Source organism: Oncorhynchus kisutch, linkage group LG2 (assembly GCF_002021735.2).
Source record: "Oncorhynchus kisutch isolate 150728-3 linkage group LG2, Okis_V2, whole genome shotgun sequence".
Lineage (NCBI taxonomy): Eukaryota > Metazoa > Chordata > Actinopteri > Salmoniformes > Salmonidae > Oncorhynchus > Oncorhynchus kisutch.
The window spans coordinates 72,903,081-72,909,335 of NC_034175.2; the positions used below are offsets into that span (position 1 = coordinate 72,903,081).

Consider the following 6,255-nt stretch of genomic DNA (forward strand, 5'->3'; position numbering starts at 1 on the left):
GCTTGTGTATTTGTGTGTGTGGACGGACGTACGGAAGGACAGATGGATGGTTGGAGAGACAGAAAGATGCCCCCCCCCCCCCTGCCCCCTACACGTGTTTGTTTTGGGTACACAGAAGGAACAGAGGAGTTTGACCCAAACCTCCCTGGATATCCTGCTCTGCGATTCTCCCCAAAAGAGACTACTGCTGGGAAATAGAGGGAAAGAGACAATGGAGGGAGAAAGAGAGGGATGGCAGAGAGAGGAATGGCAGAGAGAGGAAAAGGAGAGAAGGGGCAGACCTTGAACTCATGTCAGTAATGGCAGTTAGCCATGAGACACTTTGTGAAAATATCCACTCTGGGACAATCCCGAATGACACACGGACACCAACCTATCACCCACACAACCACCCACTCACTCACCCTATCACCCACACACCCACACACTCACCCACTGTCAGTCATTGTGAACGGTTCAGACCCTCGTGCTCGTTACGACCCATAATTCCCTCATCGTTTCCGACCACACCTTTTACTTTCTTGCATCATCAATCATTACCGTGGTTACTTGAAAAAATGTTTTGGAGAAGAAGAAAACAACACGATTCCTTTTTATAGCTTCATTATTGTTGGTTCATTCCTGGTATTGTTCAACTTGCAGATTATTTATTTTTTTGGTAACGTGGTTTTGTCGCAGCTCATGTCGTGCTGGTGTACGTGACTTTCAAATACACACAGACACATGTGAAAAACACACACACACGCACACACGCACGCGCACACACGCACACACACACACACACACTGCAGCCCAGCACTGAGAGAGCATAAAGCAGGACTTAGAGAGGGCTGGACCATGTGGAGGTGTTTCATTTGTGTTCCGTCGTATCGGGGGACATGCTGCTCTTTCTACTCCCTCTGAGTGGTCAGGGCTCACCAGGTGGCTTCTGGGAAGGGTGGAGGACCTAAATGAATCATAGAGCAGCACTTTTAACCCCCCCTGTCCCTGTCCCTGTCCCTCTACCCAGTCAAGCAGTCAGATCACAGAGAGGGAGAGAGAGGTGCTGGCAGAGGGGGTGAAAGAGAGAGAGAGGTGCTGGCAGAGGGGGTGAAAGAGAGAGAGAGGTGCTGGCAGAGGGGGTGAAAGAGAGAGAGAGGTGCTGGCAGAGGGGGTGAAAGAGAGAGAGGATAGAAGCTGTATCCCTTTCAGTATCCACCCGCTGTCTGAAACAGAGAGGTCTGGTGGAGTTTAACCCAGCCACTGTCTGAAACAGAGAGGTCTGGTGGAGTTTAACCCAGCCACTGTCTGAAACAGAGAGGTCTGGTGGAGTTTAACCTAGCCGCTGTCTGAAACAGAGAGGTCTAAGTGGAGTTTAACCCAGCCACTGTCTGAAACAGAGAGGTCTGGTGGAGTTTAACCCACTTGCTGTCTGAAAGAGAGAGGTCTGGTGGAGTTTAACCCAGCCACTGTCTGAAACAGAGAGGTCTAAGTGGAGTTTAACCCAGCCACTGTCTGAAACAGAGAGGTCTGGTGGAGTTTAACCCAGCCGCTGTCTGAAACAGAGAGGTCTGGTGGAGTTTAACCCAGCCACTGTCTGAAACAGAGAGGTCTGGTGGAGTTTAACCCAGCCACTGTCTGAAACAGAGAGGTCTAAGTGGAGTTTAACCCAGCCGCTGTCTGAAACAGAGAGTTCTAAGTGGAGTTTAACCCAGCCGCTGTCTGAAACAGAGAGGTCTGGTGGAGTTTAACCTAGCTACTGTCTGAAACAGAGAGGTCTGGTGGAGTTTAACCCAGCCACTGTCTGAAACAGAGAGGTCTAAGTGGAGTTTAACCCACCCGCTGTCTGAAACAGAGAGGTCTGGTGGAGTTTAACCCAGCCACTGTCTGAAACAGAGAGGTCTAAGTGGAGTTTAACCCAGCCACTGTCTGAAACAGAGAGGTCTGGTGGAGTTTAACCCACCCGCTGTCTGAAACAGAGAGGTCTAAGTGGAGTTTAACCCAGCCACTGTCTGAAACAGAGAGGTCTGGTGGAGTTTAACCCAGCCGCTGTCTGAAACAGAGAGGTCTGGTGGAGTTTAACCCACCCGCTGTCTGAAACAGAGAGGTCTGGTGGAGTTTAACCCAGCCACTGTCTGAAACAGAGAGGTCTGGTGGAGTTTAACCCAGCCGCTGTCTGAAACAGAGAGGTCTAAGTGGAGTTTAACCCACCCGCTGTCTGAAACAGAGAGGTCTGGTGGAGTTTAACCCAGCCACTGTCTGAAACAGAGAGGTCTAAGTGGAGTTTAACCCACCCGCTGTCTGAAACAGAGAGGTCTAAGTGGAGTTTAACCCAGCCGCTGTCTGAAACAGAGAGGTCTGGTGGAGTTTAACCCAGCCGCTGTCTGAAACAGAGAGGTCTAAGTGGAGTTTAACCCACCCGCTGTCTGAAACAGAGAGGTCTGGTGGAGTTTAACCCAGCCACTGTCTGAAACAGAGAGGTCTAAGTGGAGTTTAACCCAGCCACTGTCTGAAACAGAGAGGTCTAAGTGGAGTTTAACCCAGCCACTGTCTGAAACAGAGAGGTCTGGTGGAGTTTAACCCAGCCACTGTCTGAAACAGAGAGGTCTGGTGGAGTTTAACCCAGCCACTGTCTGAAACAGAGAGGTCTGGTGGAGTTTAATCCAGCCACTGTCTGAAACAGAGAGGTCTGGTGGAGTTTAACCCAGCCACTGTCTGAAACAGAGAGGTCTGGTGGAGTTTAACCCAGCCACTGTCTGAAACAGAGAGGTCTAAGTGGAGTTTAACCCAGCCACTGTCTGAAACAGAGAGGTCTGGTGGAGTTTAACCCAGCCACTGTCTGAAACAGCTCTAGGTTCCGTAGTGTCTGTTCCCAGGGGCAACAAGAACCGTTGCCATCCTACACAACTTTAAAAAGCACAGGGACATCAAAGCTCATTGTCACTTTTTCTCAAACATCATCTTTAGCATTTCCTTGTTGTTGTTTTTTTATTTTTTACAATTATTATTATTATTATTTTATTTTTTTTTGTTAGAAAAATAGATGTACATTTTAAAGGAGGACATTTTGAAAACAGAAAGAGTAAGAAATAAACCATCTGAAAAAAATCATTATTTATTCATCATAGACCCATTAGAGGTGTGGTCAGAAAGACAGTGATGTAGTCTTTAGTCTGGTATAAAAGTACACATTATGCAAGCTAGAGTTTTAATGATCTAATTCACCCACAATGTCCCATCTTTTCATTAACTTCCACCCAGAGACACAGGACTAGAGCCTGGGAAGGGGATAGGAAGGGCAGCCTGGACATATGCCCCAAGGGGAGAGGAGGTTGTTGGACCCAAAATAGCGTAACCACCAGGCAGACCAGCAGTGTATCCCACAGTCCTTCACTGTAGCATCTCCCAAAGGACCATGGGACATTCTCATGATGACCCCGTGCCCCTCTTTCCCCATGCTACCGTGTGTGTGTGTGTGTGTGTGTGTGTGTGTGTGTGTGTGTGTGTGTGTGTGTGTGTGCCTCCTGTTGAGCAAGGCCAGTGAAAGACAGCCATTTTGTTCTCTTTATTCACACGCATTTGAAAACATTGACTTAAGAAAATGAGAACACGATTGTGACTTATACCACGCGCCCAAATCATGTATCTGTTCACAACCAACATTCTCATTAGTTCATTAAGAACATCAAATTTCACCAAGCCTTGTATGATCTGGGGTTTGTGCCTCTAAGAGGCTACAAAATCTGCAAATATGCAATTTCTATTTATTTTTTTAAGAATTGAGAGAAATCTACACCTATGGAAAGTGTTCTTACACCACTGAGAGATGTAACAACAAATAGGACAACAACAAAACCAGTAAAGTACATCACACGAGCCTGCTGTTAGAGTTTTTTAATTTCTAGTATTATTTTAACATTTATTTAGTTCCAAAAACTAAAACATTTATTTAGTTCCAAGGTAAACTGTGAAGAGGGAAAAAAATAAAAACGTTTTGAAAATGAAATGCACCCGGACAGTTATTTAAGAAAAAGAGAGAGAGAGAGAGAGAGAGAGAGAACACACACACCAGGAATCACAAAACAAATTGATGTTTAGTTGCTGTCTTGACTGCGACAGAATATGACAATCGTTTTAGTTTCTTTGAATCTGATGTCCTTATCCTAGCTAACATACAACTGACATTCTTCTAAAACGGCTAGGGTCGATTTTTTTATGTCTCTGTTAATGTCAGTGAAATGTTGCAGCCATGTTGAGAGAATGTTAGTAAGCTGGCTAGGAGAAGTACTTCAGGCTAACTGTAAAATGCCTTGCTCGTATTGGTCAGCCCTTGGTCACCTGACTCAGTAATTTTGCACCATTCTATCTGTAGGTGAGAAACTGTAAATACATGAATGTTTGTATTGTTTATGGATCCTGGGATGTTACAATAGCCTTATTCACCTTTTTAGGAAAGTAAATGGACAGGAATAAAGAGGAAATGGGACACTCTTCTGTAAAACAGAGCATATGTTTGTTGGTAAATAGCTTGTGTATATATTGACAAGATCAATAAAACAATGTTTTTATCAACTCTTAAAGTAAGATGTTTTGTATACAATTAGAATTGTTTATTTTTTAATTATTTTTTTGTTTGTTTTGTTGCTATGTATTTTAGCTAGCGCTCGTTGGAAAGCCCTTGTCCTCCTCCCACTCCCTCCCCCTTTTGCACTGTTTCCATGGCAATTTGGTTTGGAAACAATCGAGAGAACAAGTTGCCAAACCGACTGCTGCATATTCCTGTGTACCATAAATATTTATTGAATTCATTTTTGTTGTTGTTCTGTTTTTACATTTTTTTTAAATTTGATTTCTGTTCAGTAAGTGACACAGTATTATGATTGGGTTGTTCATTTGTCTCCCTGTCCTGGTTTCGTTAGTCTGTCCTGGTTTCGTTAGTCTGTCCTGGTTTCGTTAGTCTGTCCTGGTTTCCAGGTGGCTGTATCAGTAACCCCCCCCCCCTTGCAGTATCAGATGACCAGGCCGTTGAAATGGTTAATCATTCAAAAACAAAATTAACTAAAGTGACACACATTCCACCAGTCTGTTAAAGAACTGAAAATGTTTTTCAATAAAATGTTTTTCCTATGGACATGCCGTCTGTGTTTTCCTATGGTCTGTCTGTGTTTTCCTATGGTCTGTCTTATGGTCTGTCTGTGTTGTCTTACGGTCTGTCTGTGTTGTCCTACGGTCTGTCTGTGTTGTCTTATGGTCTGTCTGTGTTGTCTTATGGTCTGTCTGTGTTGTCTTATGGTCTGTCTGTGTTGTCTTATGGTCCGTCTGTGTTTTCCTACGGTCTGTCTGTGTTTTCCTATGTTCTGTCTGTGTTTTCCTACGGTCTGTCTGTGTTTTCCTATGGTCTGTCTGTGTTTTCCTATGGTCTCTCTTATGGTCTGTCTTACGGTCTGTCTGTGTTTTCCTATGGACATGCTGTCTGTCTGTACTGTTGTGAGTCTGTATTTCTGAATTGGATGGATTTTCGGAAACTTGTGGTTTCTCTACAGGACATCACACTGTGCAACGCTTGTGGTTACATACGGTTTGCACTGCAAAACACGTCCACCTTCCTTAGATACAGCGTTTGATACCATTGGAAGGCATTGACATCTTGCCAAGACACATTATTTGAGTGCGCTGACAGATAATTTCACTTTAACCTTAAAAAGCCTTAAAACAGGTCAGAATATCTTAAAACAAGACTAAATGAATCTTGATGCATTTTCTGAGCAAACGGAATCAACTCAAAACAGGTCATTTTCAGTTCATGATCTCAGTGCGATACAAAAAAATGGATGAACAATTTGTATTTTTCATTTTATGTTTGTTAGTCTCTAGGAAATGTAATCACATGTTTCTCTGTGGTGTGTGTCTGTGCTGTTTCTCTGTGGTGTCTGTGTGTTGTTTCTCTGTTGTGTCTGTGTGCTGTTTCTCTGTTGTGTCTGTGTGCTGTTTCTCTGTTGTGTCTGTGTGCTGTTTCTCTGTTGTGTCTGTGTGCTGTTTCTCTGTGGTGTCTGTGTGCTGTTTCTCTGTGGTGTCTGTGTGCTGTTTCTCTGTGGTGTCTGTGTGCTGTTTCTCTGTTGTGTCTGTGTGCTGTTTCTCTGTGGTGTCTGTGTGCTGTTTCTAAGTGGTGTCTGTGTGCTGTTTCTCTGTGGTGTCTGTGTGCTGTTTCTCTGTGGTGTCTGTGTGCTGTTTCTCTGTGGTGTCTGTGTGCTGTTTCTCTGTTGTGTCTGTGTGCTG

At 44.3% G+C, this 6,255-nt stretch overlaps 1 protein-coding gene across 1 annotated transcript in view; it reads left to right on the forward strand.

The window, feature by feature from the left end:
- LOC109881028 (ephrin-B2a-like) overlaps positions 1–5,110 on the forward strand; it is a 19,828-nt gene extending 14,718 nt beyond the window's left edge. Inside the window, exon 4 of the mRNA XM_031802345.1 lies at positions 1–5,110. This exon is cut by the window's left edge and continues 620 nt beyond it. The gene's annotated coding sequence lies outside the window, so the exon portion shown is untranslated.
- The last annotated feature ends 1,145 nt before the right edge of the window (positions 5,111–6,255 follow it).